Consider the following 13,800-nt stretch of genomic DNA (forward strand, 5'->3'; position numbering starts at 1 on the left):
GTAAGTAATGGGATGCTGTGGTCATTCTTTTGTAATGTAGAAGTGGGAAACATTTAAGCATTTCAGCTTAGCTTAACAGCAAGCTCAGGAAATAGATATTTATGATTCCAGTCCTCCCTCCCCTATCAGTTTTACTTATTGACTAAACTTAACACAAAAAGTGCCTTAAAAACCTTATTCAGGTTTTTTTTTTTTAAGATGTTCTTGGCACAAAAGAATTTGGAGAAGATAAATACTAAGACTAAACCTTATTTTACAATACTTTATAAAAACAAATATGGAAGGCAGAGATTTGAGAAGATAATTCATTGTCAGCATTCATTGGTTAGTTCCATCAAATGAGTTCCAACTGAAGAGTTACTCTTTGGCATCTGAGAACCCTAAGAGGTATAGAGCTGAAGATACATGGTTTGCACACTCTCTTAGAGGCAGGAAGTGGGAAAAACATAGGCTTTAGAGTCTGAGAGATCTGTGTTTGAATTTGGGCTCCATTGCTTGCTAGCTGTGTGACTATGGAAGTATCTTTGACCATGCTGAGTCTCAACTTTCCTATCTGTTAAGTTGGAAGTTAGAAAATCCACATTGTAGAACTGTTTTGAAGGTGAGACATACTGTACATAAAGTGCATTACAACAAACAGTTCATTTCAGCCGCTCAGTCATGTCCAGCTTTTTGTGACTCCGTGGCCTGCAGCATGCCAGGCTTCCCTGTCCATCACCAACTCTGGAGCCTGCTCAACTTCACATCCATCAAGTCTGTGGTGCCATCCAACCATCTCATCCTCTGTCGTCCCCTTATCCTCCTGCCTTCAATCTTTCCCAGCATCAGGGTCTTTTCCAATGAGTCAGTTCTTCGCATCAGGTGGCCAAAGTCTTGGAGCTTCAGCTTCAGCATTGGTCCTTTCAGTGAATATTCAGGACTGATTTCCTTTAGGATGGTCTGTTTGATCTCCTTGCAGTCCAAGGGACTCTCAAGAGTCTTCTCCAACACCACAGTTCAAAAGCATCAATTCTTCAGCACTCAGCTTTCTTTATAGTCCAGCTCTCACATCCACACATGACTACTGGAAAAACCACAGCTTTCACTAGATAGACCTTTGTTGGCAAGGAAATGTGTTTGCTTTTTAATGCTGTCTAGGTTGGTCATAGCTTTTTTTTTCCAGGGAGCAAGAGTCTTTTAATTTCATGGCTGCAGTCACCAGATGCCTAATAAATGGTAGTTCTGATGATGATAATGGTGTCTGTAGTCTGTGCTGATAAATTTGGTACACTTAGTTTAACCAGAGCTATTTGCCCTGTAGAGTTGGCTCTTAGGATTCTTTTATATACTAATACTAGTGCTTTTCAGTTCTGTCCTCTGGTCTGCCTGAAGATTATTAGGTTTTGAAAAAGGTTAGCTAATTAAACTGACTAGTTTATATATAGTCACAAGTTGTATAAATGACCTTATGAAGAAAGGACATGAATAGCTGTAAAACCAGGGAGCATAGGTATATCGTGTAACTGTCAATAGCAGGTACTTTGCAGATGGATAACATATAGGAGGGCCCACTGGAGATTAAATCTGTGCATTTGTTCTTCTCTGTGTAGAGATGCCAGAAATAACTTTGGAAACTTTGAAGGTGGGACCCATAGAAGGAAGGGGGTAATTACCTTAGAGTCACTGGGGGAGATACCCTTGGAAGGGCACTTTATCTCTGGGACATGAGCATGACTTCCTCTAGAAGGGTGCATGGGAAAGGGAGCTCATCAGATCCACTTTTTCTGAAGGAAAAACCGCTTTTTCCCTAATGTGGGTCTCTGGGAAAGGAACGGAGTTTTCCGCCATGGGGTCCGTGAGTGGAAGATGCCAGAGTCATTGTGAATCAGCGCTCCAGGGTTGGGTGGACGTGCTGAGATGGTTGGTGTATGTGCACCAGAGACCTGAAGTGTGAACCCAAGGAGAGCAAAGTCCACAGCTCCACTTAGCACTCTTGTACAGGGACAGGCCTTTTTAGCAGACACAGCAGCCTGTTCAGGGAAGAGACTCAAAGTGGTCTGATTCAGGCCAGACATTTGAGACTGTGCAGGGCCAGTGTTCCACAGTGATACCATGTGACATCAAGAAGTCATGGTAGCGGCAGATTGATCAGATCTAGTTCTCACCTCACTTGAATGTGAGTGTAGGACTGCTCCTTTGGATTGAGTCTTTCTGGAGGGAGGGAGGGAGGGTGCATTTTGCAATGCCCTATAGAATAATTGATTAAGTCAAGGAATGTCTCAATGGTTACTAAAACCATTAGTCAACTCCATAAAGTCATGATGAGAAAGGCTGGGTGCTTAGATAGGGGTGGCTTTCTCATCAGTGCACAGTGCTTCATGAGAGGGAGGCAGGGAGCTTGATCTTGACAGATAATTGAGGAGATTAGTGATCAACCCTTATTTGCAGGCAGAGCTTCCAGTTGGAGGGCTGTGGAATCTGTGCTTTGTGGGAGACTTGAAGGCGCACAGATGGTTCACACTGCCTTCATTGGGAATAGATTGACCAACTTTATTCCAGATCTTTCTGGTCCGACTTCAGTGCATTTTATTCAGCAGCTGTGGGGGAGGGCAAGTGAGCACCTGTCACTTGTATCAAGGCTCATGCAGCCGTCAACTCGATTTTTTCTGCAGACGATGTTTCAAAATGACCCTGTACTTTCTGTCTTGACAGTCTCCATTGAGTCTCAGAGCTTTAGAGCTGGAGAAATATTTGGTTCTTAACTTAGGGTTCTGACAGTCTTCCCTTGGTGACTATGGGTGGCTTTTGTGGCTTCCAGGAGCCCCTTTAAATGGTCTCCCAGATCTAACCTTTTTTTTTTCCCTAAGGAGGGTTCCTAGCTTTCAATAGATCCCATAGGTGGTAATAACTCAAGTGGTAAGCATCACTAATCTGGTCCAGGCTCTAAACCTCTCATAACAGAGAAACTGAGAGAACAAACTAGGAAAAGAAGCAGTTATTGAAATTTTGGGAATGTCCGTATACTTTACAGGACTGACCTGATTTTCTGCCCCTGCAGACTGAGCTAATGGCCCAGTAAAACTGGTTGAATGAAAAAGAACCACTAGGGAGCTTTTGCTGTCAGCATAGAAGCCCCAAATAGCAGACAAGTCTGGTTGAAATTCCTAAGAAAGAAACATAATTTAGGAGCAGCTCCTTTGTGTGGATTACGTTTGAGCTCGGAGAGAAAATATCATTGAGAAAGATCTCTATCAACAAATTCCATCTCTCCACCCACAGCCCTCCCCACATGGCCCCTCCACCCACTGTCTTAAAGAAAAAGTGGGTCCCTTGGCAAAAGTGATGCAAAAGAGAGCTCAATTTTCTTTCTTAAACAGAGATAACACCCTATTTGATGAAGCATTGCTGTGCTTACCAAGTAAGTAAGACAGAAAGTGAAAGTGAAATTAGCTCAGTCACGTCCGACTCTGTGACCCCATGGACTGTACAGTCTATGGAATTCTCCAGGCCAGAATACTGGAGTGGGTAGCCATTCCCTTCTGCAGGGGATCTTCCCAACCCAGGGATCAAACCCAGGTCTCCCACACTGCAGGCAGATTCTTTGCCAGCTGAGCCACCAGGCAAGCCCAAGAATACTGGAGTGGGTGGCCTATCTCTTCTCTCTAGAAGATCATCCCAACCCAGGAATTGAACTGGGTTCTCCTGCATTGCAGGTGGATTCTTTACCAACTGAGCTACAGGGAAGCCCATGTAGGAAGATGACTGTAGACAATTCCTGAGTCTGCAGATTATGGTTATAGCCCACGATTGTCCCTACCCCTGCCTCTATTCCAAATTCCAAAGATGTAGCCAACATTGTGGCTGAGGGAAAGGGTACAGCTTGTCCACATTGTACAAAACAACTGCCAGCAAGGAGGTATCTCAAAGGATTCTCAGCTGGACACACACTAAAAAATAACCCTCTGGAAAGGATGACTAGTTATTCACCAGGGAATGAAGTAAGAGGGTGACATTTCAAACAGAATGTGCCAGCACTTGGTTGAGTGTTTCTCGAATAGTACCCATGAAATATTTCTGGAATTAGGAAGAGTTATGAAATTCCTTCAAAGTGCCTTTTCATCCAAAGGGGTTTAATCTCCTTTTGCCTAATCCCACAGTTCTCCTGACTGGACCTCTCCCTTCTTGACCATATCATGTTTTTACACATCACAGTTTTCCCCAGAATTCTTCAGTCACTTTCTTTTTAGTACCAAATGGAGTCCAAACTCAAACCTGGCATTTAGGTATAAACTGCTGGGTCATCTTTTCCTGTCTGGGGAAGAAGAAGAAGAGTACCAATTTCACAGATGTGTTGAGAAGATTAACTGAGTATTAGGGAGAGTTCTTCTTTCCCACAAGTCTCCAGCGTGGCCCCTCCACCCTGTTAGGCTGTCTTCCCAGAGTTCTCCCAGTGTCTGATGTGTGCTCATGGCTACACGTTTGTTTTGCCTGGGACCCCAGCCTTCGCCTCACCTCCTGTCTTTTCAATCCTGAACATTCCTTTAGGCCCTGCCTAGCTACAGTACTCTTTCTGACCTCTTACTTCTAAGAGCATCTCTATGCTGTTCTATGCAGATTCTCAGAGTGGATAACACAGCCCAATGTCCTGCCTGAATGTAAAACCATCCACACATTGCCTTCCCGGTGGCCATGCTGCTTCTACATGAACGCTTCCAGCATTGATGAGCTAAACTTGGGCTGCTCATTCCATTTTTTTCAGCAGCTCTAATTAAATAGCTGGAGTATGTAATTATCTTTTTAGTCATGACAGTCTTGCCTTTTTAATAAAATTTTCAGTTCTTCCAGAGGAACAAAGTACCTGCTAGAAAGGCACTGATTGTATATGTGCCTAAAATTACAGTTTCATGACATTAATAGTTAAATCATTGCCAACAGTTTTCTTTTCTTCCACCTTCATCATTTTTTAGTGGAGAGGACTTGCTATTACAGAGCTTGTGATTATTGCAGCGCCTAGGACAGAAAGAAGTCAAAGAAAACCCTCTTGGTTGATGGCTATTGGTACTTGAACCAACTTTACTTAGGCCACTTTAGGTTACTCTTCAACAGTATTTGAATTTCTGAAAAAAAATTCTGTTGCAAAACTTATTGCTTTCTCTCCCTTTTTCTGTATACTTCTAGTCTTTTTACTATTTATATACTGTATCTATATATCTATATACAGTATATACTGTATACATATCTGTATCTGTATACTTGGTTTAGTTTTTATAAAAATTGGGATTACACTCTATATGATGCTTTGTATTTCCTTTTAAAAAGATAATATACCAATGACATTTTTTAATGTCAATATGTGAGTGCATGCTCTGACTCTTTGCGACCCCATGGACTGTAGCCTGCCAGGCTTCTCTGTCCATGGAATTTTCCAGACAAGAATACTGGAGTGGGTTTCCATGCCTTCCTCCAGAGGATCTTTCTGACCCAGGGATTGAAGCTGAGGGTCCTCATCTCCTGCAGTGGCAGGCAAATTCTTCACCATTGTGCCACCTGGGAAGCCAGTGTCAATATACAAAGATTTAATCATTTTTAATGGCTCCAGGTGGTGGCACAATTGATCCATATTTTTCTTCTATTGATCAACATATTTCCAATTGATTCTTGAATTCTGATTTTTTTACCTTAAAAGATACTAAAAAGATAGATGACCACCACACTGCTATTCACAAATTCACCCAGTGTTAAGCATTAAATTTTGCCACCCCCACATTTATATGTTGAAATTTTAACCTCCAGTAGCTCAGATTGTGACCTTATTAAGGGCTAGGTCTTTGCAGGCACAATTAGTTGAGATAAGGCCATATTCAGGTAGGTTGGGCCCCCTATCAGTGTCCTTATAAAAAGGGAAAATTTGAGTATAAACCACAGGGAGGATATTATGTGAAGATGAAAGCCGAGATAGGATGATGCTTCTATAAACTGAGGAATGCCAAAGATCGCCAGAAACTCACCAGCAGCAGGAGAGAGGCCGGGAACAGATTCTCCCTCACAGCCCTCGTAAGGAACCGACTCTGCCAATACTGGTCTTGGACTTCCAGCCTCCAGATCTAGATTAATCCATTTCTGTTGCTTAAGTCACCCAGTTTTTGCTGTTTTATTAAGGCATTTCCTAGCAGATTAATACACCCAGTCTTAAAAAAAGTTGTTTAGTGCTTGAGATAAAGAATATTGGGACAATAGATGATGATTTTGAGTGAAGGCCTTTCTATGGTGTCTGTATTGTGTCCTCATATCTATCTGATGACATACTGTAAGATAATGACTGTGACCAAGACCAAGGCTTCTGGGAAAAGGCTCCTACTATAAAAAAGTAATGTGCTGGGTGGTATGGCAGGGGCCAAGTTAACCACCAGAGATCGGGCATGGCAGAAAGGAAATAATTACTGAGAACTTTCTACAGACAAGGGTGTGGTAACCCAGGCCTTTCTAGGGTAAATTATCGTCAGGCTTTTAATCAAATTGGGTAATATAAACAAGTAAATGTGATAAATTATCTCTAGAAAATTTCATCTTTCTCTACCTCCATTAATATGTCCTTCAAGGAAGCTCCATGTTGATCTAAATCTGAGATTTTGGCAGCAAATGATGGATGATCCGATTTTCCAGGAGATCTGAGGACACATGATTGAATATTGCATGTGTTACAGAAATGTGCACATTTATGAACATAGACAAGCTGCTTGTAGAAAGCTCTGCCAGCCATTCCATTTTCAAGAAAACTGAAAACAGAGCCAGTGGGAAAGGTAAAGATAAAGGTACTCTCTGGAGCAGTGCCTCATTCATTCTCCACACTGGGGTCCATGCTGGAGACAAAGTCCACGAGGCTGGGGCTGCCTAGAGGTTCTAATGAGGATAAAGCACTGTAACATTTGGGTGCTAAGCGAATTAACATTCTCTTTAACTTTAAAAATTGCAAATCACTATATTGTACACCTGCAACTTATATAACATTGTACAGCAATTATACGTCAATTAAAAAAGTTAATGTTCCTCTTACACGGCATGTCGTCCTCCTATTGACTAGCTAAACCCTCCTTGTTCTTCAGGACACATTCTGGTGTAATCTGCCCCAAAGGGCCTTCCTTGCCCTGAGCTGCAGAGCACTGTCGCTCCTCTGAACCTCTAGACTCTTTATTTTTCATGCTCTATTTCTTAGGCGGTGAAATGGTAATTACAAAATTATATCTGATCATACCTTATTACAGTCAGAGTCAAAACACCACGGGGCAGGGACTCTGCCTGCTTTTCACCTTGGCACACCATTGAGCACAGAACAGGTACTCAACAAATTTTTTGTAAAGATAAAAGATTGTACATATATGTGTTCTTCAGTTTTTTTCCCATTATTATTTGAAGTTAAAACATTTGTGCTGGACAACAACATTCCTTCTCTGCTGCCTGGATATGACCCACAGACCACCAGTTGCAGCCTCTGCTCTACAAGTAATTATAGAGCCCAAGGCAGCCATCTGTCTGTACCCCAGCAATTCTTGTCATGAGAATGGTAGGAATCACATGGTGGCAAATAAATGCACAAAGAAGTCCAAGTCATGTTTTGAACTACTGAGGTTTTTTTTTTTTTTTATTGCAAAACATTTGTTACAGAAATTTCAGAAAGTTTTTCCCGTGGTATCTGCCAACTTCTGCTTTGAATTATATATCTAAACAAACAAGCTCAAAGTGCATTGTGAATCCAATAATAGACCTTTGAAAAAGAAAAATTCCTCTAAGGATTTATATATATTTATAATGTTGATAGATATGCAAACCACTGTCTATCTATACACAAAGGAGGAAAAGATGTATATATATTTAAGAAACCCAATTGCAAAATTATTTTATTTATAGGAATTCATTTAAAAATGATATTTGAATAACTTTCCCCATTATAAACTATGGTTAGAACGTTTACAAATGAGAGTCTAAGTTCTGTGTTATGGAACAGCAATGAGTACAGTATACTGCATGGACTGTTCTGAACAGCAGGAGAAGCAATAGAAACTCAGGTCAGACACTGTAGTGACAGGAAGCAGATAAGCCTTGATACAATGCTATGGTACTCTTCTTCTGAATCGCCCTCACAAAGATCCCACATTTAGGTCCAGAATGATGCAGCTAGCAAATATACATGCACATGTCATTTGGGAGAACAGAAAGAACCCTGAATAGGGTGAGTTCCTTTCTCTCCCACCTCCAGTTTCAGTGTATTTTGTTTATGTATTCACTAAGTTGGAATCAGGAACATGGTCCTGGTTGGCTCTGACTCAGAGGTCCCAAACTATTGCCTCCAGGTTTGAAAGCTGCTGGCAGACACCTTTGGCTAGCACAATGTTTGCAAATCTGAATGTGAATGTCTTTGTAGCAGACACGTGCTCTCTCAAGCCCTATAAACCCTACTTCTTCCTGTTGTTTTTCCAAGCCCAACTGACACATTTGTGTTCTGGATCCAGCCCCTTCACGTATTTGTGTTTGCAACCCCACAGTCTAGAGGCAGACGGCTGCTGCTGATGATATGTGATAAGCTGGGGTAAAGATGTGACTGATTCTTTTGGGATTCAGACAGGCAAAGAATTCATGAGGTTGATGCAAACACCAGTGAAATTAGGAGCATGGGATGAAGTTGCAGGGAGGAAGCTAAGTCACTGGGAAGATGAGGGCTGGACAAAGTCTGAAGGCTTGCAGCCGCTGGTTCAGTTTCCTCTGCCAGGGTCCAGAGGGTATGGAGGTGACAGGAGATAAAGTCAACTGGTCTGGCAGAAAACAAAACAAAACAAAACAAAAAACCTTGTGCTGGGCCAAGAGCAAGGAAGAAAGTTAAGGGGGTGAAGAAGGCTGTGTATCCAGGCCCAAGGCTGAACCTCTCTCTGCATCCCCCAGCCCTCAGCAGCTCCCCAGCTCCAGAGAAAGGCCTAGGTCAAGGTTGGCACTGACACTCTTCAGAAAACCTATGGCCTTCTAGCCATACGTGTTCTTTTCACTTCCCAGCACACAAACTTTGTGTAAACAGGCAATGGCTTGAAGGTTTAATGGGGCTGGGAGAGGAGGTCAGTTAGGGAAGGGAAAATTAACCTCACTCTTACTGCCACCTGGATTACTTGGCCACTGAATTCCTCTTAGACACATGTAGAAATGGTCATGTCTTGATTTCATTAACAGTGATCAGTGCAAGGAATTCATCAGAGAAAAGGTAATGCAACCAACTTCTCAAATGAATTACAAAAAAAAAAAAATCCTGTTTTCCTTAAAATCAGAACCAACTGCTCCTTTGATTGACTCCAACCTGAGAAAGAGACTGTTTGACAGGTAAAAAGAAAGCCTAGGCCAGTGCAGGCTGACAGAAAAGTTCTCTCTATTCTTTGAGGAGCCATCATTTATAAGACTATGCAAATTTGATCCTCCCTTGTTCAGATGTTGAATGGCTTTTAACAATGAAATGGTGACTTCCTTGAAGGGCACACTCTTCAGAGTCATCCCGTGCTCAGTGAGACACGCAGTCACCCATCTCTCACCCTCCCCCAGGCCAGGCTCACACACAATGCGAGAAAAGCCGCAAGGTAGGAGAGTGGTCGCATGTTGTCCACTGGATTCATCCATACTGATACGTGGGTTTCTACACTGTCTTGAATGGACTCCTCACTCTCATCTCTGGTTTAGCAATGTGCACCCAATGGCCCTAAAGACTCAGAAATATGTCCTTCATATATCACAGATGCACCAACACCAGACCTTGGTAAACCCAAGTGGGGTTGGCTAGCTATCTCCAGGTTACATAGCTATATGCCCTGCAGTCAATACTTTATTCCATACTATTTGTTCAGAGCTTAAAAAAATAGTAAAAAATCCTTGGTTACTTTTTTGTTTTTAATTTTTTTAAATTGGACATAATCCCCAAACAGTGTAAGAAGCCCAACAATTTGAGTGAGTTCCTAACTGGTTTAAGTATCACAGCAGGCAATAGTAAAACATTAAGTGCCTTTAAAAAGTCAAAATAAATGCATAAAGCAGTGCATGCATCTGTCGCCACAAAAATTAAGACTGGATTTAGAGAGGGATTACTTCATTTAAGTCACATTAGTATTGTTAAAGAATAGTGAGCTATAATGCAGTATTTAGAGCAAGTATAAAACCACCTACACGCTAGCATCACTTTATCTAGAAACAAACATATTAGTGTTACTACATGAACATACTTATAAAATACTGTACACTGCCTCCACATTGGGTCAGCAGATGTAAACAAACAGCTTATTCAACTGGAGCTTAAGATATTCTTTTCAATTTGTCATATAGTTTTTGCATAACATGCCAGTTCATCTTTCACAAAATCACAACTTGCCTACCACAGCTTGCAGGGCTGGTCAGAGGATGCACATCAGCTCATACAAATATTTTACAATGGTCTATGGGAATGTGAAAAACATAAAGCAGATCAGGAACAAAAGTACCCATTTCACGAGGATGCTAAATAACATGGAGTTGGGAACATCATTAATCCTTGCAACATGTGCTTCTTTATTGAATGTTACAGATTTGTAAATGATTATAAAGTTATCCTGTAACGTTCATTAATACAACCACATGCTACAACTATGCTGAGTTAAATACGGTTACATATACGTTTACATGTGTTTTATAATACAGCATTGCCCCACACACATTGAACGGTAGAGCCTATAGATATAGCATGATTGATGACTGGATAATATAGAATTACAGAAGTTAAACAGCCCAAACGTTCAGAAAGATTAGACTGTATAGCCTTAGAAAGTGGAACAAATGTACTATCCAGTTATCTACCACAATATTATCTATAGAAACCATCTTTTAGAATACATTTGAAACATTCAGAAGAAACACATTTTGTGTTTCTTACAAGTACATTTTTCTTATTTGATAATTCTGATATATATATATATATTTTTTTTTTTTTTTTAAGGGGGAACTTTCAAAGTGCTACATAATATCCTAGACCTGGAAGCTTAGACTTAAAAACAAAATCCAGTTCTGTAAAGTGCTGCATTCTGACCCCTAATACACCTTCTGGCTGGAGAAATAAACTAGCCCTGCCAATTATAGCCAAGCTTTCCAGCTTCATTCAAATCTACCCAAGAGAGAGTTTCTAAGTATAAATATAAAGTTTGTTGATTAATCAGGAATTCCCAAGGTAATTTTCATTAAACATCCTTACATTTTTTTTCAAAAGGACTGAGCAATTTAGAACAAATCATTACATATAGTAGTATATAAAAATTGGCACCTTAGTAGCATATGATTAAACCAAAGCTATTACTTCCTTGAGCGCTCTATGACTTTATTTATATTCCTCAATAACTTGCTGCTCATGGGCTGCTAAATTCACAGAGAAGGTAATTAATATCCCCTCGATCAGGGACATGGCGGAATAAATGGTCTGGACACAAGCTGACCGTACAAGGCCACAGAATCAAAGCCACACTGGTGTGCAGAACACCCAAAAATGGAAAGAAATGGATGGAAACATAACACACATGTAAATGCACAGGAAAGAAATGGCTCATGAAAGTTATCCAGGTTGTGTTTAAAGTCACTTAAATTTGGCTTATATATTTCACACACTTCACAAAAGACTTAAGAACTTCATTTTCATGCACAACCAAAGGGCCAGGTAGTCACAAGGTCAAGGCTGTTAAATACTTTATTTCCTAGGTTTGGTTCTCTCCAGAAATCACAATGAATGGAAACACTCATGCTCATAATTTCTTTCCCCTATTTTCAATCTGGTCCAGAATGAGGCCCTGGAGGTGCTGTGATATCCTGCTCTGTGAACAAAGAATAATATTTTCACCTCCTTCTTAGATTCCTCCACAGATTTAGAGAAGCCTTTGGCTTCATAAGTATGCTCCATATTTAAAATCATCAAAGTGTTTAGGATGTAAATACATCAAACTAGCAAAAGCTAATCTAAGGAACAAAAGTAACAAAATCTGGGTTTAAACTCTGGTGCTGAGACTTGGCCTTCCTGAGAATCACAGAGAAATGGTCTTGAAATGTAAAGTGCCTATTACAGCTGCATTGATTATGAATGAACATGGTTCCTCTTCCTCATTATCAATCAATATGGAACCAGGGGTACATGAACCCTTTAAGGTTATATTGCAACTTCACATGTACATACTTTTTTTTTTTTTTTTTTTCTGGGAGGTGAGCCGAGAGCTTTCATTAGATTCTCAAGGAGATTCATGACTCAAGGAAGTTTTAGGGCAACTAATCTATTCTTAGACCAAATGGATGTTTATTGAGGGGGAAATGGCCAGTAAAAATATAATTGTTTCTAGAGCAATTATATATGAGGGACTCCGGTGACTTGTTTCTTGCTCACTTAAATCCAAGGAGTGAAGATGGAATTGTTTAATTCTTTATATGCAGCAACATCATTGTCTCTACACCTGAAAAGCTTGTTCAGAAGATTTTGGTTTTTGTTTTAAATATTTAAAGGCTAGAGATTTTGTCCATGTATTCACTTGATTTCACAAAATGAGAAATCTGGAATTCAAAACTATAGCAAAACAAAATAACCAGGAAGTATTAAGTCTTTTTCCTTAAAGATTTTTATTCTTAAAATCAGTAATCCAAATAGGAATCCAAAGAGTTGATAAAGATTTCTTTATGCCACTTTAAATCCAGATTCTGATCTAGAAGCGTATGCCTGTATTTGAGAGTCCTTAATACTATCTGGTTTAGAACCGTACATCTATTCTGATTGTGCTTGAAATAATCTCTTTGTGCAGGAGAAACCAGACTAAATGAGATGTCATGATAGCAAGTGCTTCCGCAGAAAAAAGAGGCAGAGGGGAGGCAGTGAGTCATGTTGGCAACTCTAGTTTTGTACAAGGAAAAGTTAAGGTCATCGGGATTTTAAAAATTTATAATTTCAACATGTCAAAATTTAATATAATTAACTCTTTCCATGGAACTCCTTGGATATTAAAAAATCCTGGTTATATCTCAAGATGATAGAAAAGTCCAAGCCTTTTAAGAAAGCTCTCTATGTCTGTTTATAAACTATATATTAACATGTCTCTCTGTGTAAATGCATATAAGCAGCATATACCACAGGACTCTCTATATGTTTATTTGCTTTCTATTTTAGTCTATCCCATCTTTTTTATAGCTCTGTGTATAAGAAAAATACTCATGGTACGCCTGCTACTGATGGCTTGGGTTGATACCAAACTCTCAGTCAATTCTAAGGTTATTTATGGTTTTGAAACTTCCCTAAAAAGTGCTTTGGAACATTTCCATAAAAAAGATACCAGCCCTTGAAAAACTCCAATTAAATTTATGCTGAGCTCAGATTAAATGGCAAAACTCTAGGTATGAAAATATCCACATGTAACCAGATATTCATATACAAAATGGTCATGTGACAGGTGGTGTGGAAAATTGGCAGTTACATCCTGGAGGTGTTCAGAAGACATGGTGGATTCATACACATGATGATGGTCACACAGCAGCATCACACATAACATAGATGGTGAGAATATAGCAGTATCTCATACGGCAGTTTTAGGTGAGTTCTGCCTACTATGTTTTTTTAAAGTTCACTATTGTATATTCCGTGAGTGGCTTCATTGATGATAGGTGAGATATAAAATAAATTAAAAAATATAAAATTATTTAATTACATTCATCCTGAGCTTACGTGACTATACTTGAATGCCCACTGTATATAATAAACCACTTGACAATTGGTTTTAACATCAACTCTTCTTTCATTTTGATTGC

The sequence above is a fragment of the Capricornis sumatraensis genome, chromosome 6 (genome assembly GCF_032405125.1).
Source record: "Capricornis sumatraensis isolate serow.1 chromosome 6, serow.2, whole genome shotgun sequence".
In the NCBI taxonomy this organism is placed as follows: domain Eukaryota; kingdom Metazoa; phylum Chordata; class Mammalia; order Artiodactyla; family Bovidae; genus Capricornis; species Capricornis sumatraensis.